This window comes from Apium graveolens, chromosome 5 (assembly GCF_009905375.1).
Source record: "Apium graveolens cultivar Ventura chromosome 5, ASM990537v1, whole genome shotgun sequence".
Lineage (NCBI taxonomy): Eukaryota > Viridiplantae > Streptophyta > Magnoliopsida > Apiales > Apiaceae > Apium > Apium graveolens.
Genome location: NC_133651.1, coordinates 209,475,932 through 209,501,169, shown reverse-complemented (window position 1 = coordinate 209,501,169; position 25,238 = coordinate 209,475,932). Strand labels below are relative to the sequence as shown.

Sequence of the window (25,238 nt, the reverse complement as noted above, 5' to 3'; positions counted from 1 at the left end):
GGCTTGAGCGATTCTTTTATTCGTCCCCATCTCCGTAAATTGTTGCCTTACCAGTCGATTTTGCCTTTTCAGGTGAATTATGATTCCATGTTAGTTTTATTTGGTAATGTTGTTTGTTATGAGAATTTATTTGAATTAATCTAATTTGCTATGTTCTTGAATTGTTTAATCAAACTTCCAAATATACCGGAGTAATGTAAAATGAAGACTGAAATAAATGTAATCAAACAAAACCAACGCACCCCGTTGTAGTGGTGAGCAGAAAAAACCAAAACCGAAAAAATAACCGAAAAAATCGATAAATCAAATCGAAAAAGATTAAACCGTTAAAAAAACCGAAGAAAACCGAACCGACAAAAACCGAATTAGCGGTGTGGTTTCGGTTCAGGTTTTCAATCAAAACCGAACCGAAATTAACCGCACCGCTATATTATATATATATATAATATTATGTATATATACATGTATATATCATCATAGCTCAGTTCTAATATTTTGTTAATTAAATACTTACTTAACATTAGTAATGTAAATTGTATAATATAATACCATAAATTAATTAAGATTAATATGTAAATACTCTTAAATCATAATTTTTTTAATATGTATATAATCAATTTTATCATATGTTTTGATATATACTCTTTCTTTTCATTATTGTGAACATATATTTTTATCATATTTTGTATCTATTATTTAAGATAATATGAATTATACATTTAAAAAATAACTTTATGAAATATATCAATTTTATTTAACGAATTCTAAAGTGACAAATCTTTGGTGATTAATGTAATATTATCATTTAACTTGATGTTATTTTTTTATCCAATACATTACCAACAAAAAATCGTATAAATAAAAAATATATAAAATACCGAAACCGATAAATGGTTAACCGAAACCGAAAAACCGTTTTAAGCGGTTTGGTGGCGGTTAATAGCAATTAACCGAACCGAACCGCATGTATTGGTTTGGCTAAGGTTAATGCTAAAAACCGTACCAAACCGCACCATGCACACCTCTACCCGGTCGTGTAGGGCACCCGTAAAGTAAGCTTTCGGGACTGGGGAGGTATAGTGGGTATGATGTGTCAGTTGCGGCGCTATCTTTAGTGTTCAGCATAGAGGATTAAGCCAATCCCGCCAGAACCATACATGATTCATACAAGTTAAATATACTAAGACGGGATGATAATCGGGTCGGATCGGATTGAATATTGCATAATTCATATTAAAACCTGAAAATTTTATCCATACCCGAACCCGAAAATACCCGAAAATGAATACCCGAACCCGATTCATCGGATTTCGGATCGGATTCGGGTATACCCAAAACCCGAAATTTGTTGAATTGGATATTCACACCCGAAACCGAATCTGAAATCTGAAAATTTGTATAATTATTGATATTTCAAGTGCTTGGGATCGAACATATAACTTGTAGAGAAAGAGTTTTTAACGTGTCATCTTCAACCGCTACACCACATCATTAATTGTGTTATTATATGTATAACTAATATTTAAAAAATCAATTGAATTGATACCCGATTTTTTAAATTTATTACTTAAAGATGTTTTGTTAACCTTATAAACATTATCACCCGTTTAAATGATTGAATAATTATATTTAATTAAACTTTATAATTAGTTAATTTTTAACATAAATATAAAAATATATATTCTAAAAATTATATAATAATATGTATAATGCATATTATTAATATATATATTATAATATTATAATACTATAATGCGTAATATATAAAATTCTAATATTATATATATATATATAATTAATATATATATATTTCGGGGGGTTTTCGAATTTCGGATTCGGATAGAGTTTCGGATTTCGGATCGGTATACCTAATATCCATATCCAAATCCAAAAATTTTCGGGTTTAAAAATTAAATCCATATCCAAATTCAAATTCAAAAAATCGGTTTCGGTAAATTCAAAATTTCAGATTTCGGATCGGGTTTTCGTCGGATCGAATTATTTTGCCCTCCCTAGACTAAAATAAATTACTTGATTATTTCCGCCAGGTGGAGTTTGAGCCCAAACCTTAGTGAGTAAAATGGAGCACTAATTTAAATCGCCTGCTCTTTGCTATTACAACTTATAATACTTATAAGTTTAATGTACTGATCTCATGTTACTCCAAGAATAACAATGAGTCTCAAGCTCCCAAAACTTAAGAGCAAAGCGGGAGTTTGTTTCTGTAGAGAACCCCGCCTTGACAATGCAATAGCAGTAATGACTAATGAGATACAATCATGAAAAACACATATAAAGGGTAAGAGACAGTAAGTACATATCAAGCAGTACAACAGAAATAATCGTGTTCACTGATTAAACTTGAAACTTGTCAACATTAATTGCATAGGAATCATGCAAATAACCACACATTTAGACAATATTATATAAGCTTTTAGATTGCTTACAGGACTTGTCAACGCGTCTCGGTAGAAAGCCAGAGGATATCGTAAAGTTGGATGCAAATGAAAACCCATATGGCCCACCTCCTGAGGCAAGTTAAAGGTTACTGAATGCTGCTTATAACTTGTGTTCCTAGATCTATTTTATAATTATTATTGTTGCGATCTCCTTGTATCTCCTGCCACGCTTTGTTACTCATAAATATAACTTTGTTACTTTATTATAACTACTTTAGGTGTTTGAGGCTTTGGGGTCTATGAAATTCCCTTATATATATCCTGATCCTGAAAGTCGTAGACTGTATGCTGCTCCTGCTGATGATTCTGGTCCGGAGTCTGAATATATTCTTGTCAGATGCGGCACAGATGAGCTCATAGATTTAATTATGAGGTCAGTCATTTAATATGTTTATGTTATGGGGGACCTCATGAAATTTACCACACTAAATCTGTTTCATGTGTGTTATGAACTTCATACAAGTCTTTTTATTTTCTTTTTTTGCTAATTGAATTTCGTACAAGTTATCTCTCCTTAACATTTTGTCTGGTTGAATTTCCCAATTATTCTGATTTTTGAGATTGCAGATGTGTACTAGAGCTTGGTGACAAAATTGTTGACTGTCCTCCAACATTTACCATGTATGAATTTGATGCAGCAGTTAATGGTGAACTTGAACTCTATAAAGCAAATCTTTATATAACCTGGTATATTTATATTTATATTCCAGATTATATTTTTATATAAAAACTAACCTATTTGTCAGCAATTTTCTTGTAAATTTTGCTTCTTAGGCTTCTGCGCATCATTGATTTCCATTATTTTCTTACGCATCACCTCAATTTTGTCGCCTAACTTGCAGTGCCGCGAAAGTCAGATTTTAGCTTGGATGTAGAAATGATTGCCAAAGTGGTTGAGAAGGAGAGACCGAAGTGCATTTTTCAAACTTCTCCTAATAACCCAGACGGGAGGTAATATGTCACACAATATATTTATGTTTTTTGGGGTTTTCTTGGTTATGAAGGCTTGACCTTTTCTTTTTATTTTTCTTGGTTATGCAGGCTCGACCTTTTAGCTAGTTTTTTTATATGTCTGCATTTACATTATGTTATTATCAATTATTGGCATTTCATTAGTTTTTCAAGTCTACTTGCATAGCGCGGAGCGTAAACTATACAAATGCAGTTTCATATGGGTGTGATTTTGAGCCTCGCTTTTTTGTAATTCCAAGCATACCAAGCAAGTATCTATAGATATATAAATCCAGAAGTAATGAAAGCGAATTCTATAGAAAATATTGTCTAGGACTCCAGAGACTAAGAAAAAAACAATGCATAACAATCTTGGTACTACATAAATATTAGCAATACATATCAATCTTGATTGGCAGGTCAGTAGGTTTGGCCTAATAAAACGTATTGTCATCTTCTTGAACAGTGTAATCGATGATCAGGCTCTCTTAAGAATATTTGATCTGCCTATTCTGGTTGTGTTGGTGATAAGTGGTATTTTATACCACTTAGAACGTCTTATAATAGCTTGAATTAATGTCTTGAAATCAAGTATTTTATGTATTTGATTCGTTTTTCTAGTGTTTGTGCATTTCAGGGTATTAATTACATTTCGGAAGAGATTTCATCAATAATAAGCCTTGGCATGTGTTTAGTATTACAAGTGGGAAGATAGGAGAAGATTGCAGCGAAGAAACGGAGGAAAAACATATCAGTTTCCAGAAGGGGGCTGAGCGCCCGCTCAGGAAGCTGAGCGCTCGCTCAGGAATGCTGAGCGGCCGCGCAGGGTCGTATTTTCAGATTAATTATTTTAGACTCCTATTTCTGTTTGGATTCCAACTTCTGAGTTATCTGGGTTTTATGGGACTCCTATATAAGTAGATTTCAGAGACGTTTCACAAAGGTTAGATCGTAGTATTAATCAAAGAGCGAGGAGATAAGGAAGAAGACCGTTTTAGCACACCGCAACGAAGAGGAAGCATATTTTCTTGTAATTCTTTATTTTGTTGTAACGTTGGATGCTAGTTTTCTTTACTTTGAACCTAATTACTCTTGTGACGTACTCTGGTTTAATATAAGTAGTTTTAGTTATTATTCTCGTGTGTTGTTAGCATATTTTCATATGAACCCATGATGACGATGAGTGCTATCATGGGCTAATTGTGATCATGGGGTCGTAACGGATTTACTATGGAGTTCTTTAGTTAGTTGTTTAATACCTTAGTGTGTGATGATTGTATGATATCTAGTATTGGTTGTGCGTATTCGTCTTATGTGCGTTGCGAACATATAAGGTAGGGTGTTAATCTCTTGTGAAGCGACGGTGGATCTTGAGATTTAGAACTTGCCATGCTAGCATAGGTTAATGTAAGAGTATGCATGATTAATGGGTAACTCTAACCGTTTTATTCGCCCTATGTAATCAAAAGGACTAACTTGTGCTTAAATCGTTATGTTGTCAATTTCTGTAGACATATAGGGACTCAATATAATTGATGCCTATTCAACTTCTATCTTAATTGTGGATGTTTGGTAAAATGGTATTAGTACAATGAAAGTTGGTTTTTATCAGTTTCGTGTTATTCGATTAATATCATCATTGTTGCATGCTAAGGGTAATAACAATGACTATTGAAGGAAGTAGTAATGAAGTTGTGATCTCATGAGTGTTTTAATATTGTTAGTTCAAGTGTTAATTAAGTATTTAATTCTAGTAGTTAATTGTAGTTAATAATTAGTTAATCAATTCTAAGTGTTATTGTCTTAACATTGAGAAGTAATCATACATTGCTGAGTGAGTTTAATTGAACATAATTAGTCTGAGTCTCTGTGGGAACGAACTAGAAAGTATTCTATATTACTTGCGAACGCGTATACTTGCGTGTGTTATTAGCGCGTGTTTTCGCCTAAAAAAGTTTTTGGCGCCGCTGCCGGGGACTCGGCGTATTTGTTTAGTTTATGTACTTACCATCATTGGTCATTAGGACTCAGTGATTAAGACGTGTTACTTATTGTTTCCGGTTGTGTTTCAGGTACTTTAGCGAGCGTTTATGCAAACTCGTTCTCGTACTCGCAAGAGGACTTTAGATACAGCTGAGGAGACAGACGAAGTTCTTGATATTCCGGAGAAGATAGATTTTGAAGATTCAGATTCAGGAAGTGAGCAGAAAGAACCATTAATCATGGGTGATCGTATTGTTCAGGCGGATCCAGCATTTTTTGGACTTTTCTCGGCCCAAAATTGATGACACTCAGTCAAGCATTCTTCATCCGGATATTCAGGCTAACACCTTTGAAATCAAGCCGGGCACTATTCAGATGGTGCAGAATTCTGTTTCTTTCGGAGGTGCTGCGACTGAAGACCCCAACATGCACATACAGAATTTTGTCGAGATCTGCAGTACTTTCAAATATAATGTTGTGACTGATGAGGCTATCAAGCTGAGGCTTTTCCCATTCTCTCTGAGGGATAAAGCTAAGGACTGGTTACATTCTAAACCAGCTGGGTCTATCACTACTTGGCAAGATCTTGCGTAAAAGTTTCTGGTGAAGTTTTATCCAATGGCGAAGACTGCTGCTATGAGGAGTGCTCTTACTCAGTTTGCGCAGCAACCTATATATTCTATGTGCGAAGCTTGGGAGCGCTACAAGGAGATGTTGAGAAAGTGTCCACATCATGGAATGCCTGATTGGATGGTAATCACTAGTTTCTATAATGGTTTGGGGGCCCAATCTTGGCCCATGCTCGATGTAGCAGCTGGAGGCGCCTTGTGGGCCAAAAGCTATACTGAGGCTTATAATCTTATTGAGACTTTGGCTGCGAATGAGCATCAAAACCCAACTCAAATGATGATGCCTGGGAAGGTAGTAGGTATTTTGGAAGTTGATGCAGCTACAGCTATTGCAGCGCAGCTCCAAGCGCTGTCTATGAAAGTCGATTCTCTAACCACCTATAGAGTCAATCAGATAGCTATGGTCTGTGAGCTTTGTGCAGGTTCTCATGCTACAGATCAGTGTTCTCTTGTTAACGAATCTGTTCAGTATGTGAACAATTATCAGCGACAATAGCAGCTTGCGCCAGCTACTTATCATCCTAACAACAGAAATCATCGAAATTTCAGCTGGAGTAATAATCAGAATGCTATTCAGCAACCATATCAGCAAGGCGTAAGTAAACAGTTCAATCCACCTGGATTCCAACAACCACAGCATTATGCTCAAAGAAAATCATATCCTCAATAGGGAGGTACAGCTGCACCCACTAGTGTTGATTTTGAGGAACTTAAGTTATTGTGCAAAAGTCAGGCGGTTTCTATCAAGACCTTGGAAAATCAAATCGGTCAAATAGCCAATGCAGTGCTCAATCGTCAACCTGGCACATTTCCCAGTGACACTGAAGTGCCAGGCAGGAAGGAAGTTAAAGAGCAAGTCAAGACTATTACCTTAAGGTCTGGAAAAGTTGCTGAGGCTGAAAGAGCAAAAGAGGGAGAAGCTGAAGTTGGTGATGAAGAAGCTAAGAAAAAGGAGAAAGCGGCGGAACCAAGGAAGACTACTGTTGAACACAGTCTGCCTGAGGGTAATACAGGGGAGAAACAACTCTATCCTCCACCACATTTCCCTAAGAGATTGCAACAACAAAAGCTGGATAAGCAGTTCGGTAAGTTTCTGGAGGTGTTCAAGAAACTTCACATCAATATACCTTTCGCTGAGGCTCTGGAGCAAATGCCTAGTTATACGAGATTTATGAAGAGTATTCTTTCAAGGAAGGTGAAACTGGATGACCTTGAGACCGTTGCTCTAACGGAAGAATGCAGTGTTGTGCTACAACAAAAGTTACCTCCAAACTTAAAGATCCAGGCAGCTTCACCATTCCTTGTACCATTGGAAAGTTGTCTTTTGACAAGTGCCTTTGTGATTTGGGAGCAAGCATCAATTTGATGCCGTTGTCGATCTTTAAAAAGTTGAATTTGCCTGATCCAAAACCCACCTACATGTCTCTACAATTGGCTGATCGTTCTATTACATACCCACGAGGCATAGTGGAGGATGTGCTAGTAAAGGTGGATAAGCTCTTCTTTCCTGCAGACTTTGTTATTCTGGATTTCGAGGAAGATAAGAAGATTCCCATAATCTTGGGAAGACCTTTCTTGGCTACATGCTGTACCTTGATAGATGTACAGAAAGGTGAACTTACGATGCGGGTGCAGGATCAGGATGTGACATTCAATGTATTCAAAGCAATGAAATTCCCTACAGAAGATGAGGAGTGCTTAAAAGTGGATTTGATTAATTTTGCGGTTACTTCAGAACTTGATCATATGCTAATGTCTGATGCATTAGAGAAGGCCTTAATGGGGGATTTTGACAGTGATGATGAGGATGACAATGAGCAACTATAATATCTTAATGCTTCTCCCTGGAGGCGAAAGCTAGACATGCCGTTTGAATCTCTTAGTACTTCTGACCTCAAAAATGCTGAAGGGAAGCTCAAACCATCTATTGAGGAAGCACCTACCTTGGAGCTTAAGCCATTGCCTGAACACTTGAGGTATGCTTTTTTAGGTGATACATCTACTTTACCTGTTATTATTGCATCTGACCTTTCAGGTAGTGAGGAGGACAAGCTCTTAAGGATCTTGAGAGAATTCAAATCGGCTATCGGATGGACTATAGCAGACATCAAAGGGATCAACCCTTCATACTGCATGCATAAGATTCTGCTAGAGGAGGGTAGTAAGCCGACTGTTGAGCAACAGCGCAGACTTAATCCTATCATGAAAGAAGTGGTGAAGAAAGAAATTCTGAAGTGGCTGGATGCAGGAATCATTTATCCTATTTCTGACAGTTCTTGGGTGAGCCCCGTGCAATATGTACCTAAGAAAAGAGGTATCATTGTGGTAGCAAATGAGAAGAACGAGCTCATCCCCACTCGAACAGTCACAGGATGGAGAGTTTGAATGGACTACAGAAAGTTGAACAAGGCCACGAGGAAGGATCACTTCCCTCTTCTGTTTATTGATCAGATGCTTGACAGGTTGGCCGGTCATGAGTATTATTATCTTATGGATGGTTATTCGGGTTATAATCAGATTTGTATTGCACCAGAGGATCAAGAAAAGACTACCTTCACTTGTCCATTTGGCACGTTTACTTTTCGCAGAGTTTCGTTTGGGTTATGTGGCGCACCGGCCACTTCTTAGAGATGTATGATGGCTATATTCTCTGACGATTGGAAATAATGTCGAGGTGTTCATGGACGACTTCTCCGTCTTTGGACATTCGTATGATGAATGTTTGAATAATCTTCGTGTAGTACTCAAAAGGTGTGTGGAAACTAATTTGGTGCTCAATTGGGAAAAATGTCACTTTATGGTGCGTGAAGGCATTATTCTTGGGCATAAGGTCTCTAGCAAGGGTCTTGAGGTGGACAAAGCCAAGGTGGGATTCATTGAAAATCTTCCACCACCTATTTCTGTGAAAGGAATCCGTAGTTTTCTTGGTCATGCGGGTTTTTATCGGTGTTTTATCAAGGACTTTTCGAAGATATCTAAGCCGTTGTGCAACTTGCTTGAGAAGGATGTGCCTTTCAAATTTAATGATGAATGTTTGACAACATTTGAGACTCTCAAGAAGAGTTTGATAACTGCACCTGTTATTACAGCTCCTGATTGGACAGAGCTTTTTGAGATGATGTGTGATGCAAGCGATTATACGGTGGGCGCAGTTCTTGGGCAGCGCAAGAATAATCTCTTTCATGTGGTCTACTATGCTAGCAAGACCTTAAATGGGGCCCAAATGAACTACACCACTACTGAGAAAGAGCTCTTGGCTATAGTTTTTGGTTTCAAAAAAATTTGATCTTATTTACTTGGGACAAAGGTGACAGTATTCACTAATCATGCGGCTATTCGCCATTTGGTTTCCAAGAAGGATTCGAAGCCGAGACTCATTCGTTGGGTGCTCTTACTACAGGAATTTGAGTTAGAGATCAAGGATCGAAAAGGTACTGAGAATCAAGTAGCTGACCATCTCTCTAGATTGGAGAATCCCGAGTCTACTTCACATGATAAGACATTGATCAACGAATCTTTTCCGGATGAGCAGTTGTTCGCAGTTCAGGAGGAAGAGCCATGGTTCGCAGATATTGTGAATTATCTTGTCAACAATATAATGCCTCATAATTTGACCACAGCTCAAAAGAAGAAGTTTCTGCATGAGGTGAAGTGGTATATGTGGGATGAACCGTTTTTGTTTAGATAGGGAGCTGACCAGATCATCAGGAGATGTATCCCATTCTGTGAGACGGAGGGGATATTACGAGACTGTCATTCCACAGTTTATGGTGGACACTATGGTGGTGAGAAGACGGCAGCTCGTATTCTGCAAGCAGGTTTTTTCTGGCCTACTTTGTTTAAGGATGCTCATCAGTTTGTTTTAAGGTGTGATCGTTGCCAAAGAGTGGGGAATCTTACGAGAAAGGATGAGATGCCGTTAAATGTGATGCTTGAAGTCGAGGTCTTTGATATTTGGGAATCGATTTCATGGGGCTTTTTGTCTCATCCTGCAATAATCAGTACATCTTGCTGGCAGTCGATTATGTCTCAAAATGGGTAGAAATCAAAGCTCTACCGATAAATGATGCAAAGGCAGTGTTGAATTTTCTTCATAAGCAGATTTTCACAAGGTTTGGAACGCCACGAGTAATCATAAGTGATGAAGGGTCGCATTTCTGCAACCGTAAGTTTACTTCTATGATGCAGCGCTATAATGTGAATCATCGAGTTGCTACTGCCTATCATCCACAAATAAATGGTCAAGCGGAAGTGTCTAACAGAGAGATCAAGTGCATTTTAGAGAAGGTTGTTTGTCCGTCAAGGAAGGATTGGTCTTTAAAGCTCGATGAAGCTGTTTGGGCTTACAGAACAGCATATAAGACTCCACTCGGGATGTCCCCGTTTCAACTTGTGTATGATAAGGGATGTCATTTACCTGCGGAGCTTGAGCACAAGGCTTATTGGGCGTTGAAGAAGTTGAACCTGGATCTAGATGCAGCTGAAAACAAGCGAATGCTTTAGCTTAATGAACTTGATGAATTTTGAATCCAAGCGTACGAGAACAACAAAATGTACAAGGAAAAAGTGAAAAGGTGGCACGACATGAAGCTACATCCTAAGTTATTCGTGCCGGGGCAGCAAGTTCTTTTATTCAACTCTCGTCTCCGATTTTTTCTTGAGAAGTTGAAATCAAGGTGGTCGGGACCTTTTATTGTCAAAACTGTGTTTCCACATGGAGCGGTGGAGATTTTTGAGAATGATCTGGACCAAGCATTCAAGGTTAATGGTCAGCGTTTGAAGCACTACTTTGGGGACACGGTAAACCGGGAAGTGGTTAGTGCCGTTTTATTGTCAACTTGATTAAGGTACGCAACGTCAAGCTAATGACGAAAAAGAAGCGCTTCGTGGGAGGCAACCCATGATTTGTTGTTACAGGAACCCTTAGAAGTTAGTAACCTATCCAAAACCACAAAAAAATCTGTAAAAACAGGGCAAGGAAAAAAAATTTCCAGAAGACCCCTGAGCGCCCGCTCAGCTCTGTTGAGCGATCGCTCAGCAAGCTGAGCCGCTCAGGGGCCGACTGGGAGAAATTTTTTTTAGTCCAATAAAAATCCAAAAAAATCTGAAAAATAAAAAAATAAATCACAGCCCATTACCCACGACCTATTTCCCCATTATCCCATATTTTTAACCCTTAAACCCACTCCTAATCAAATTTTACCCTAATCCCTACCCTATATATACATACACCTATTCCATATACTCCCCATACACTTTTAAACCTTAAACTCTCTCCCAAACCCAAAAACACAAATCTTTAACACTTTTACTCAGTTTCGATGGCACCCGAGAGATCCAGGACTATCGATAGCAGCAGCACTGTCCCTACTGCTGATTCTTCAAGGGGTACTGCTGCGAGGCCTCGTTTGAATGATAGGGCTGCTGAGGAGGAGTACACTAGGCTTCTGGGGCAGCCAATTTTGAAGGAGAGGGGGTTCTTACCATCGGGGAGGGATGGTGAGTTGTTGTTTATGATTGCTGAGAAGGGTTGGATTACTTTTTGTGAGTCTCCTGAAGCAGTGCCGATGAGCGTGGTTCGCGAGTTCTATGCGAACGCGAAGGCTGAGAAGAATGGGTATTCTGTGGTCCGGGGGATGACGGTTGATTATCACCCTGCGGTGATTCACCGTGTGATTGGGCAGCGACAGAGGAAGCCCACGGAGGAGAATTGGAACGAGAAGACTGCTGAGGATTTTGACTTGGATTTGATTTGTGCTACTCTCTGTAGGCCGAGCACAGTTTGGACCTTCAAGACTGGGACTAATGAGTATCGTCACTTTCTGGCGATCGCAATGAATAGGTATGCCCGTGCATGGAATGCTTTTATTTGTGCTAGTATTCTACCTACTTCACATGCACATGAGGTCACAGTTGAGAGAGCACAGTTGTTATGGGGAATTTTGAATGAGGATCACTATGTGGACCTTGGCGAGTTCATCTACCAGGGAATTTTGAAGTTTTTGAGGGGAGCTAAGCACATGAACATCCCTTATGCATCCACGGTTACAAAGCTTTGCCGAGCAGTGGGAGTTCAGTGGTCGTCTCATGAGCAGTTGTCGGCCGCTCCTATTGAGTCTGGGACTCTGCATGCGATGCAGGAGTGGACCGGTGGTGAGCCTGAGGAGCATGGGCTGGGTTATCGTCTTCCAGGAGGGCATCCAGCACGAGGTGTTACCATGGCGAGGCCAAGGCGAGATGAAGTTGGTTCTTCTAGAGCTCAGGAGGGTGCTGGGATGGCTGATGCCCATTATAGGAGGCTGTCGAGGAGGATGGATGCTATGTACGAGACATAAAGCAGGTTGCTTAGGAGCTCACCCTTGCACTTGGGACTGCTTTTCGAGGCCTTGGAGCTGACATCCAGTGGCCAATTTTTGGTGAGGACTCTGCATATCCGCCTCCTGATACACCACCCTCTGAGGGTGATGATGATGATGATCTCTCCGAGTAGGTATACCCTGTGTTCCTTTCTACTACCTTCACTGGGGACAGTGAAGATTTTAAGTTTGGGGGTGGTAGTTAAAGAATATTTTGTGTGTGTGTCATATAGTTACATATTCATGATAGTTTAGTTCATATAGTTGTATTTTTGTTGCCATATAGTTTTTTTATTTATAGCTTAATTTATCATGTCATGTAGCTCATGCATATACCATGATCCCTTTTGCGCTGATTTACCAATTGATTTGTGATATTGATGCGAGTGTAGTGATAGCGTTAAAGTGATGTTGAGTCATGTAGGTTGATATGCATGCTAGAAACACTTGTAATTTCATTAAGTCTTAGAGAATGCTTAAGGACTAGATTGTTGTTATGGTTCGATGGGTTTCAAGGTTAATCTATTGATTATGCTTAGAATTTTATAATAGGTTCTTAGTGATAAAAGGCATGAAAAGAAAAAATGGAGTGAAAATTGGAATTCATTGCTAATTGTGGCTAGGCGTCAAATGGCTAGTAGCCGGCTCGTATTTTTATGCGAGTAGTCTAGGGTTGAGCAAGATGGAGTGAAACGCACTTGCTCAGAAATTTTGAGAAAAAAATAAAAAAAAAGAGAAAAAAAAGAGAAAAAAAAAAGAAAAAGAAAGAAAAAAATAATAATAAAGAGTTAATGCATAATTGATCACGAGTGGGCTCTTTGGTATTCGAGTTATTAAGTTTTTAGGGGATTTTGTGCCTAGTGACCTAAGGCTTTTATAGTCTGGGATCCGCTAACCTAACGCTCGCTACATGGATGCCATTGTATAAGTCTTTTTTGGACCTCACTCATTGCACGGTCAAATAAGCATTGGTTGTTATAAATAAAAGCATGATTCCGTAATAAGCGCCATAATCTTGAAGTGCTATAAGTCACTTTGTGCCTAGAATTTTTATTCTTTATATAATCATGCGATTGCCTTGAGGATAGTTGAGTTACAATTATTGATCTAGTTTCGAAGCATATTTGTTAAGCATCTGCACACACCATGTTTCTGGTTGTATGTTAGTTTGCATGATTTGATTAATCTTTATTCGCCTAATTGCATTTGTTGAGATGTCATAATTTGGTTGGTTTGGTCGTAGTAAGGGGGATCACTGCATTTCATATAGATTGTATTCATGCATATTTTTGTTTTGATTTTGAGTCTGTGACGCTTGAGGACAAGCATCGATTTAAGTTTGGGGGTGTGATAAGTGGCATTTTATACCACTTAGAACGTCTTATAATAGCTTGAATTGGTGTCTTGAAATCAAGTATTTTGTGTATTTGATGCGTTTTTCTAGTGTTTGTGTATTTCAAGGTATTAATTACATTTCGGAAGAGATTTCATCAATAATAAGCCTTGGCATGTGTTTAGTATTGCAAGTGGGAAGATAGGAGCAGATTGCAGTGAAGAAATGGAGGAAAAACAGATTAGTTTCCAGAAGGAGGCTGAGCGCCCGCTCAGGAATGCTGAGCGGCCGCGCAGGGTCGTATTTTCAGATTAATTATTTTAGACTCCTATTTCTGTTTGGCTTCCAACTTCTGAGTTATCTGGGTTTTATGGGACTCCTATATAAGTAGATTTCAGAGACGTTTCACAAAGGTTGGATCGTAGTATTAATCGAAGAGCGAGGAGATAAGGAAGAAGACCGTTTTAGCACACCGCAACGAAGAGGAAGCATATTTTCTTGTGATTCTTTATTTCGTTGTAACGTTGGATGCTAGTTTTCTTTACTTTGAACCTAATTACTCTTGTGACGTACTCTGGTTTAATATAAGTAGTTTTAGTTATTATTCTCGTGTGTTGTTAGCATGTTTTCATATGAACCCATGATGACGATGAGTGCTATCATGGGCTAATCGTGATCATGGGGTCGTAACGGATTTACTATGGAGTTCTTTAGTTAGTTGTTTAATACCTTAGTGTGTGATGATTGTATGATATCTAGTATTGGTTGTGCGTATTCGTCTTATGTGCGTCGCGAACATATAAGGTAGGGTGTTAATCTCTTGTGAAGCGACGGTGGATCTTGAGATTTAGAACTTGCCATGCTAGCATAGGTTCATGTAAAATTATGCATGATTAATGGGTAACTCTAACTGTTTTATTCGCCCTGTGTAATCAAAAGGAATAATTTGTGCTTAAATTGTTATGTTGTCAATTTCTGTAGACATATAGGGACTCAACATAATTGATGCCTATTCAACTTCTATCTTAATTGTGGATGTTTGGTAGAATGGTATTAGTACAATGAAAGTTGGCTTTTATCAGTTTCGTGTTATTCGATTAACATCATCACTGTTGCATGCTAAGAGTAATAACAGTGACTATTGAAGGAAGTAGTAATGAAGTTGTGATCTCATGAGTATTTTAATATTGTTAGTTCAAGTGTTAATTTAGTGTTTAATTCTAGTAGTTAATTATAGTTAATAATTAGTTAATCAATTCTAAGTGTTATTGTCTTAACATTGAGAAGTAATCATACATTGGTGAGTGAGTTTAATTGAACATAATTAGTCTGAGTTTCTGTGGGAACGAACTAAAAAGTATTTTATATTACTTGCGAACGCGTATACTTGCGTGTGTTATTAGCGCGTGTTTTCGCCCTAACAGTTGGATGAAGCATATATTGAATTCTAACGAATTGAATAGAGAATGCAATGGGTGAAGAAGCATGAGAATCTAATAGTCCTCCGAACTTTTAGTAAGTGAGCTGGTATATTTTTAAGTGCTTACCTTACAAACCGTGATTTATTGATCAGAGCTATTTGTGTCTTCCTTTTTTCCTTGTCCAGAAAAATTAGACTGTTTATGCTTGTTCCAAAATCCTCTTTTCTGGCTGCTGATACGGATTTTGAATAGTTATAGTTCAATTAATTAATTCTTTTATGAAGTGGCAATGTTGAATACTTAAATTTTGAATTAAAATGAACTAGTTTTGGCAGGACTTCGTGTTGGATATTGTTGGACCAAGAAAATATGACCCAAAGGAGTTACAATTAGGATAATTATGGAATATAATGTAAATCCCAAGAAGGCCCATTTTATAAGAAATAGCCCATTTGGGACTTGGTATAAATATAAAACAACAACCTCATTTTAAGGGGTTGACAAATTAAGTAAAGAAAACACCTCCTCAAAGTTAGTCTTAGTTATTAATAATATTAAGGCGTATTATTTGGCGCTAGAAGGAGCTTTACTTTATAGATCCGACCGAGATATGATTATAGAAGAGATTGATCCAGGAACGGCCGGTAAAGGAGTTGACTGCAGAAATTGCCGCCGACCCCTCGACCCATGGTGGTCAAGAACTGCCCAAGCAATCGGCGTTAAAGCTGAAATGTTCATTTCCACCACCGGAAGGTGCTTCTCATGATCAGCCGGTAAACTTGAAAGATGCAGATCAAAGAGACAAGAAGAGAAAGTTCAAAGCAGATCAGCGTTTCAAAGTCCAGACGTCCAAAGGCAAAAAGGTTTTCTCAAGTGATATGCGACTCCATCTTGAAAAGAAAGAAAGGATAAAGGCTCAAGACAAGGAAGATCCGGAAGAGCTGCCTTACTCAGATGAAGAACTTGAGCTCCTAGAATGTGAGATTCAAATGCTTTAAGCCAAGCTCGAGCGGAAGCGTGAAATTTATCGTCTACGCCGAGAGCTCCAGCAAGCGTCAATTCAGAACCAGGGACAAGATGATGAGCTCTACGATGAAGATGATGACGCAGAATACGAATATGAACCATCAGTAGAGTCAACATACACACAGCCGCGCGAGCGTCGATAGAGCACAGTATCGTCTTCAGATGTCTCTCAGCGAACCGAATCCACAAAGTCCATCTCCCATGAAGAATTTTCCAAAATGCAGGAGGAAATCACTCAGATGCGCACCATAATGATAAATCAGTCAGGATTCGAAACTGTCTCCGAGAGCCCCCTGTCGTTGGTCCTCGAGAAAGCACGCATCGACATGACACTAAAAAAATCCTGCCCTTGATCATTTCAACGGATCTTCGGACCCGTTAACATTTCTCAACACCTTCGACGGCCGTATGGCATTCTTCGGCCACTCAGAAATCACCCGTTGTCGGTTTTTCTCCACATGCCTCCAAGGCACAGCCCTTCGATGGTACAACAACCTTCCCCCTCGGTCAATCGACTCATGGACAACCCTAAAGAGCAAGTTCCAAGCTCAATTCTCCAGTAACTACAAAGGAATCAAAGTTATAGCGTCCTTGATGACAATGTACCAACGTTCCAGTGAAAGCCTCTGAAGTTTCCTAACTCGGTTCAGAGAAGAGATAGCGGAAATTCTGGACTTGATATAGCAAATGGTCGTCAATTTTCTGACAGCAGGCATTGATAAATCTAGACATGGTCTTCTTCTAGAGGAAATTTTTGAAAAAAAGACCAAAAACCCTTCAAGCGGCATTTCAGATTATAGAACATCGCATGATGCTCCAAGAGGCAGTAAGCTGTATATAATCTACTCGACGGTCGTCAAGATATGAACGGCGCCACGGCTATAGTCCGCGATCTCCCGTGCGTGAAAGGCGCCGAGAACGCCGCCAATTATCACCGACCCGTGCAGCTGACTACCCTCCGAGGGATAGAAGAGAAAGGGATTGGCAACCCCGTAATCAATCTGAGAAAGAATTTACTAAACTCAACGCCGAGAAGGCAATAATTTTAGCAGTATTGAAAACGAAACCAGACTACCGTCCTCCAAGGCCCATGAAACCTGGCAGACCCCCAAGCTCCATATATTGTGATTACCATAAAGACACCGGCCATACAACAGAGCAATGATTTCAACTCGACACCGACCATACAACAGAGCAATTCCCCACATGGATCTCGAATGTGGTCCTGGTCAAGAAAAGCAACGGGAAATGGAGAATGTGTATTGATTACTCGGATGTTAATAAGGCATGCCCTAAAGACTTTTAACCATTACCAAACATCGATCAACTAATTGATGTGACAACGGCAAATGAACTCCTCTATTTTATGGATGCCTTTTCGGGGTACAACTAGATTAAAATGGACTCACAAGATTGGCAGTAGACTGCATTCATCACACACCGGGGAGTCTTCAGCTACCGAGTGATGCCTTTTGGTTTAATCAATGCGGGGGCCACTTTTCAGCAGATGATGGATAAAATATCCACCTCGCAAATCGGGGGAAATATGTTGATATATGTCGATGAAATGATTACAAAGTCGAAACTTTTCCCCGACCATGTGTCCGACCTGCGCAAAATATTTGAAAATGCGAGAAAAAACAATATGCGGTTAAACTCAGCTAAATGCTCGTTCGGTCTTACTGCATGAAAATTCCTTGACTTTTTAGTTACCCAAAGAGGTATCGAAGCAGATCCATCTCAGACAAAAGCAATCTTGGAAATGGAGAATCCAAAATCCGTTAAGGATTTACAGAAACTAACTGGTTGTATCGCCGCGCTCCGAAGGTTTATTCCTCAGTCATAAAAAAGATGCCTCCCCTTTTTCTCTGTAATAAAAAAAGCTTCCAAATCCTCGCACTTCGAGTGGAACGATGAATGTGAGAAGAACTTCTCTAGTTAAAAGCATTCCTGACAAATCCACCCATCCTCACTCGACCCTTACCAGGTGAGTCGTAGAGGGTATATCTCTCAGCCTCCGACGAAACCGTCGCGAAAGTACTAATTCAGGTCGACGAGGGAAAAGAAATCCCGGTGTACTACATTAACCACTCTCTTCGGGATGCGGAGGTCAGATATCCACAAGTAGAGAAACTAGTCTATGCCTTAGTGGTCGCCAATCGAAAATTGTGACACTACTTCCAGGAGAGGGAGATTCATGTGCTCACGAATCAACCGCTGAAGAGGATCCTACACAAGCCTGACATGACGGGCAGACTCGCTGCGTGGACCATCGAATTGAGTCAATTCTACATTGAGTACAAGTCTCGAACTGCGATAAAAGCCCAGGTCCTTTCGGACTTTATTGCCGAATGTCAATTCCAAGCTAAAGCTCAGAATCCCAATGAAAATCATTTAAGACCGTGGTTATTATTTGTCGACGGACCCTCGACCGCTGACTCAGGAGGAGCGGGAACTATCTTGGTCAGCCCGGAGGGATTCAAAATCCAACAAGCTGTAAAACTTGACTTCCCAGCTACAAACAATGTTGCTGAATACAAGGCGCTTATCGCCGGCTTAAAACTGGCGGCGGACCTCGAGGCAGAGATTATTGACATATTCGAAGATTCACAACTAGTCTCTAAATAAATAAGCGGGGAGTTCAAGGCCCACAATAAAAGATTGGCTCAATACCTGACACGAACATAAGAATTACTTAAGAAATTCTCTTCGTGGAAACTCTCAGATGTCGATAAAGAAGAAAACCAGTGGACTGATCCCTTGCCAAGTTAGCATCATCCGATTTACCCGTCAATCTCGACCCGATATATATCGATATCTTGACGGCCCCGGCCATTGATGAATTATCCGTCAATCGGATCCAGGATAGCCCCGACTGGCGAAAGCCATTCCTTGATTATATCATCGACAACAAACTCCCCGACGGGAAAAACGAGGCTCATTCACTCATGTTTAAGGCAAGAAACTACTGTGTAATCGGCTCGTCGCTGTATCGACGCGCTCTATTTGAACTGCTGCTCCGTTGTTTGACCTCAGAGGAAGATCACCAAGCAATGGTCGAGGTACATACGAGCATCTGTGGTGACCACCTTGGGGGAAATAACCTAGCCCTTAAAATCATCAGATAAGGACTATATTGGCCCTCATTTCGTAAAGATTGTGAGGAATATGTTAGAAAATGCCAAGCATGTCAGCTACATGGAAACGTAAGCCATCGACCCACGACTGAGCTAAACTCGATACTCGCTCCATGCCCCTTTTTCCAGTGGGGAATAGATATCGTGGGGCCCTTTCCAAAGTCTAAAAATCAGTGCCAATATATCATGGTCGCAGTCGATTATGCGACAAAATGGGTCGAGGCAAAGCCCCTTTCCAAGATCATAAAAAAAGAGATGATCTAGTTTTTCATGGAATATATGGTATTTCGCTTTGGGATTCCAAGGATTTTAGTTTCAGATAATGGCACACAATTTGTGGGGGCACAGTTTGAGAAAACTTTGGAAGAGTTAAAAATCCAGCACATCAAGGCCTCAGTTGCGTACCCACATGCCAATGGACTTGTAGAAGTGACGAATAGGACTATCTTACAAGGTTTAAAGAAAAGAATTGAAGAAATTCCCCGATGTTGGGTTGATGAGCTCCCGAATGTACTATGGTCCTACAGTACGACTCCCCGAAGCGCAACAGGTGAAACCCCTTTCCGCTTCGCGTATGGCGTCGATGTCGTCCATCCTATCGAGATAAGCCTAATTTCCCCAAGGGTCGAAGTCTTCGAACCAACCCTCAAACTCAAGGGTTTGCGCTTCCACAATTACTTGATCGAAGAAACAACAGAGGAGTCTCGGCTACGCATGATCGCGCAACAGGAAAAGACTGCAAAGTACTTTAACAAGAAAATCAAAGACAAGCTCTTCAGGGCTGGCGACCTCGTCCTTCGAGATACCCCTACATCATAACCCACTGTTTCAGGAAAGCTTAAGCCAACGTGGGAAGGACATTACCAAGTGTCAAAGGTTGTCAGCCCGGGGACATACGAGCTCTCATACCTCGACGGTCAACCAATCAAGAACGCATGGAATGACATCCATCTCAAGAAATTTTATCAGTAATTCGCTTTTATGTGTAATGTTTGAAACCTTAAGGCTACAACTACCATACCAAAAACCAACCCTCGATGCAATGAGGGTCGTTATGAGACCCCCATCGAGGGATGCTTAATTTATGACAATGGAAGCTTTTAATTTATTTCAGGAAACAAAAAGTTTGATTATCTATCTACCTTATTTTCTACCACAAAAAACTCAGTGTTATAGCAACTATTAAATGAAACAAAGACATATAATAAAAATTACACATCCAGAGAAACTTACACTTATCCATGAGATAAAGGATAACAGCTCCATAAAACAGGAAGTAACATGGTCAAATTAGACAAGTGCACCACAATAAAATGCCTTCTAGAAAACAAGCATTTTGGTTGCAAAGAAAACGATAACATAACATAGTCAGCTTAAAATTCGTAGGAATAAAACAAGCATTTTAACTGTCTCAGGCCGAAAAACCGCCCTAAGCACGACACATAAAATATCATCCACCAGAACATAAAAACCAAAGTACGATGAACAAGAAACACCATATTTCGAGGAACAATAGCAGTAAATTAAAATTAGTACACCAATCACGGGGCATTCCCCGCCTTCATGGATTCTCTGCCGGATCACCGGGCTGCGAAGCCGCGAGGTCATGAATATAATCCTCAAAGGTATGCCCCGTGGTGTCGAATCCCGCACCCTGCATCTGTGCGACACAACGCCCATAACCATCTCCAAGAGCGTTTGCGATATCATCCACCCCCTTCTGAACTTCCGCCTTCAAATAAGTATTTTCTTCAACAATTAACCTATACGATTGATTCATACCATCGACGTGGCGCTCCCAACCTGCGCACTTCTCTTTCAAACTGTCACGTAGCTCCGATATCTTCCTACTCATCGACTGCTCGGACGACTCTAACTCCCCAACACGCTTCGACAGGGCAGAATCAGTCCCAGCCAAATCACTTACCCTTCTTTCAAAATCCAAACAACTCGAACCTAACTTATTTTTCTCATTCTTGAGAGCCGACACATCGGCTTCCAACCGCGTTCGGGCTTCACTACCATCATCAGCCTTATACTTTTCCAACACATTCATAAAATCAGATAAAAACTGCAGAAAAAATACGGCACATAGATTAAACTAAGAGCAAGAATAGATAAATACAAGGAAATTCACACGCATTATATATAAAAATCATACCCGACCAACTCTGCTCTTGCATCTATCAACAAGCTCGTCGCGGCATCGACCTTCATAAACAATGGAGTCCTGAGGGAGATAAAACAGTTTAAAAGCCCTTAAGGGCACAGTCGAACCCCCAGTCCAGCGCTCCGTTGGCTGAATTTCAACCCTAACAGCCTCTTTCCTCACCCGAGGATCGACATTGTTAGACATCAAAGCACGATTACCAATCAAGGTTATAGACTTATTGACTCTACTACCCGTCGCAACGGTCTCCACGAGGTCACCACCCTCGACATTTTCTCCTTCAACCTCTCGACGGCTCCTTTTGCGAGGGTTCAAATCAGCCACACCAACATCTTGCACGACTTTCCCAGAATCCCCAGCCACCTTATTCCCTTGTTCGTCTAGTAACTCAATAGACACAGAGTGTCCTACACCCGATACCCCATCCCTCGAAGAACTGGCATGCGAGGCATCTGCACTCTTCCTTGAAGCCCGCTGCACAAGCATCAACACCGCCTTATCCATCTCTTTCCTAATCCCACTGTTCAATATCTTCTTTAAAGAGGCCCCGACCACTGAGACAAAATAAAATGAGAAAAGAGGGTCAGTTCAAGACACAAAAGTATTTAAGGCAAACAAATACCGAAATAAAAATAATAATCGAAAGATGGGCAAAGCAAAGAAAAATAAAAAATCGAAGAAAAGTTTAATCATCAAGGACTCTCCCTTACAATCATGCATTTCCAAAAAACTAAGTTCTTTTAACTAAAGATGGGTATACACCGACGTCAACCCATGGAACTTGTTCAAGTGACGCGTGTCACATTTCTTAATGTTGTTCAGATAATAGAGGATAAGTTGGTTGACTTTCCCACATGGCTTCACAAACTCTAAATCTGGGCCCCCGATGTATAACCACTTAGAATGGTACCCAGAGTTAGACTACTGAACACTTACAATCTTAACTCTTTTATATGGACAGTCAAAATAAACCTGTCCGTCGTGGTATCGAACCGCGTATATCAAAAAAAATAACTTAAAAGAAGGAACCAGGTTCTTATCACTGCAGAGAGCAACAAACCCACTAAGCTGAGACATAGAATTGGGTGTCAACTGACTAACACCACACCCAATAGCCTCGAAAATAGCCAAGAAAAAGGGATGCATGGGCAACCGAAACCCGAAATGGAACAAAATCAACGGTATCCCATGCATACCAAACTCCGGTATCATCCAGACTCGCTCATCGGCCGTCGGGACCCGATAGCGATACCCATTAGACAAATCTACATACGCCTTCAACTTACTCAGCGGCGGATCCTTGGTAATATAATGACTTAAATAATTTAAAGTTGATTTATCCCTGAACTCTTGCCTCCCTAAACGTAAACTCTCTTCTACTATGCGATTCCTAGTCTCTATCGTTCGAGGATTCAAAGGCGGTGAAGGAAGTGGTCCCATATGAATGCCCTTCAAGAAATCATCCTCGTTTAAAAAGTCAGAAGACCCACACTGGGCCAAATCAGGAAACTCCAGGTGGTTCAGATTCAAAGAAGATTCTTGGTCGCCCTCCTCAAGAGGCCTTTTACCGGGACCGCGATCAGAGTCGGTTCGAAGTGAGGATGAACTAGATTGATCCATAAGGAAATAGCAAAGTAGTCGAGATTACAAGAAAATAGGATAAACAACTCACAAACGGAACAACTAAAGAAGATATAGAAGAAGAGAAGAGATAAGGAAACTTACAGGTTTATCAAACTGAAGGCTGAATAATGCCCCTCCGGAAAACGATAGCGGTTTAGATAGGGAAGAGAGAAGCCGAACAGCCACAATCCAATCAATGCCACCCAAGAAACAAGAAAAAAAGTAGTATTTCTACGTTTGCAAAAAAAATAATATATATATATATAAAAAAAATATAAAAAATAAATGAGTAATTCTAATCTTCATTTTTTCCTACTTTTTATTTTAACTTCTCTTTACTCCCACACTTATTTTACTTCATTTTTATACAATTTATTATCTTCCCAGTTTTACTTATTTTATTTTTACTTTTGCACAATATTTAATATTTCAATTTCAGGGATTGAAGAAACTTACATGCAAATCTAAAGAAATTGTTCTTACTAGGAGTGGGACAAATGTTGTATCAAGAGAATACGGCCCAAAAAAGTTACAATTAGGATAATTATGGAATATAATATAAAGCCCAAGAAGGCCCATTTGTAAGAAATAACCCATTTAGGACTTGTTATAAATATAAAATAACAATCTCATTTTAAGGAGTTGACAAATTAAGTAAAGAAAACACCTTCTCAAAGTTAGTCTTGATTATTAATAATATTAAGGCATATCATATCAGCATTTCCACTTAGCATTATTGAGTACCTCTGGAGGGCCAAACAACCATATAATGTATCTGTTGCTGCCGAAGTCTCTGCCTGTGCAGCATCAAGTAATCCCACATATTTGGAGGTATCCTATGTCTTGGTACTATTAATTCTTACTTTGTAAGTTAAATTAATTAGTTAAAACTTGAAAGTAGCTCTTTGTGCTAAATATCCTCAACAGACTGTAAAAGTAGTTTTGGTGCAAGAAAGAGAGAGGCTATTCAGGCTATTAGAAAAAGTACCCTTTCTGAATCTATATCCAAGTCACTCAAACTTCATTCTTTGCGAGGTTACCTCCGGAAAAGATGCTAAGAAGCTCAAGGTATGGTTTCTTATTAGATACAAAAGTTAAATCTTGGTCCTGCATAATACAATTATCCAAATGTGTTAGGCAAATCATGATGGCCTATTGTTTATTAACAATCAATATTACCTGGAGTAGCATTGAGTATTAAATAGCTATTTATCCCTGTCACAAAAAAATACTCCCTCTGTCCCGTTAATTTCTATACGTTTACTATTTGTACGTATTTCGAGGTCTTTATAAAATATAGTTCCGTAATGTTTTTTTCAAAAATTTTTTTTTTGAATAAAAGTTTAAACATGAAACTTTTTTTCAGAATTTTTTTAAAAAAAAAAATATTGTGGAATTATGTTTTAAATGAGCATTGAAAAGCGTGCCGAAAAGTAACGTATAGAATTTAATGGGACAGAGGGAGTAGCTATTTATCAATAGTATGAGCTGAATTAAGGTCCCTCGGTTTAAGGTACAGCAACACCATATCATTAATAAGGCTTTTCAAGAAGCTATGAAAACTTGAAATTGATAAGTTTCTTTGTTTTTATTTAAGTCCTTAAATATCATTGCTACTTTTTTTTTTCTTTTTTTTTAAATCAATATATCATTGCTACTTGTGAATTGTGATCATCTACACTCAATCGCAGGAAGACCTCTCCAAAATGGGCGTGATGATTCGCCATTACAGTAACAAAGAATTGAGTAGTTATCTTCGTGTATCTGTTGGTAAGTCGGAGCAGACGGATGCTTTGATGAAGTGCCTCGATAGCATATCTTGACTCCAAACTGGCCCAAAGCTCATTCTGGAAGTGCAAGGAACATAATGAGTGTTCCAAACTTTATATTTGATGCTCAATTGGTCAGACTTAATGTAGTCCACAACAATGCCATTGACAATGAAAACCTGTACATGTCTTTCATGATATTCAAGCCTTAATCTTTTTTGTACATGTATATGGATTGCTCAAGACATTCTATTGTGAAATTTAGACATTAGTTCTATTCGAGTAAATTAGATTTGCATTATGGAATTCTAGAAATAGAACAGTGTTGTACGGTAGCCCTCTTCATCGTCATTAAATAATAGATCTTTATTATACTGATTT

The 25,238-nt window shown here is 39.3% G+C and overlaps 1 non-coding gene and 1 pseudogene across 1 annotated transcript; one reads left to right on the top strand and one right to left on the bottom strand.

The window, feature by feature from the left end:
• The first annotated feature begins 2,687 nt into the window (after positions 1-2,687).
• Positions 2,688-25,232, top strand: LOC141724763 (histidinol-phosphate aminotransferase, chloroplastic-like; annotated as a pseudogene).
• Positions 6,027-6,133, bottom strand: LOC141662922 (small nucleolar RNA R71). Its single transcript, XR_012551023.1, has one exon. It is a non-coding gene; the product is annotated as a small nucleolar RNA R71 (small nucleolar RNA).
• Positions 25,233-25,238: the final 6 nt, after the last annotated feature.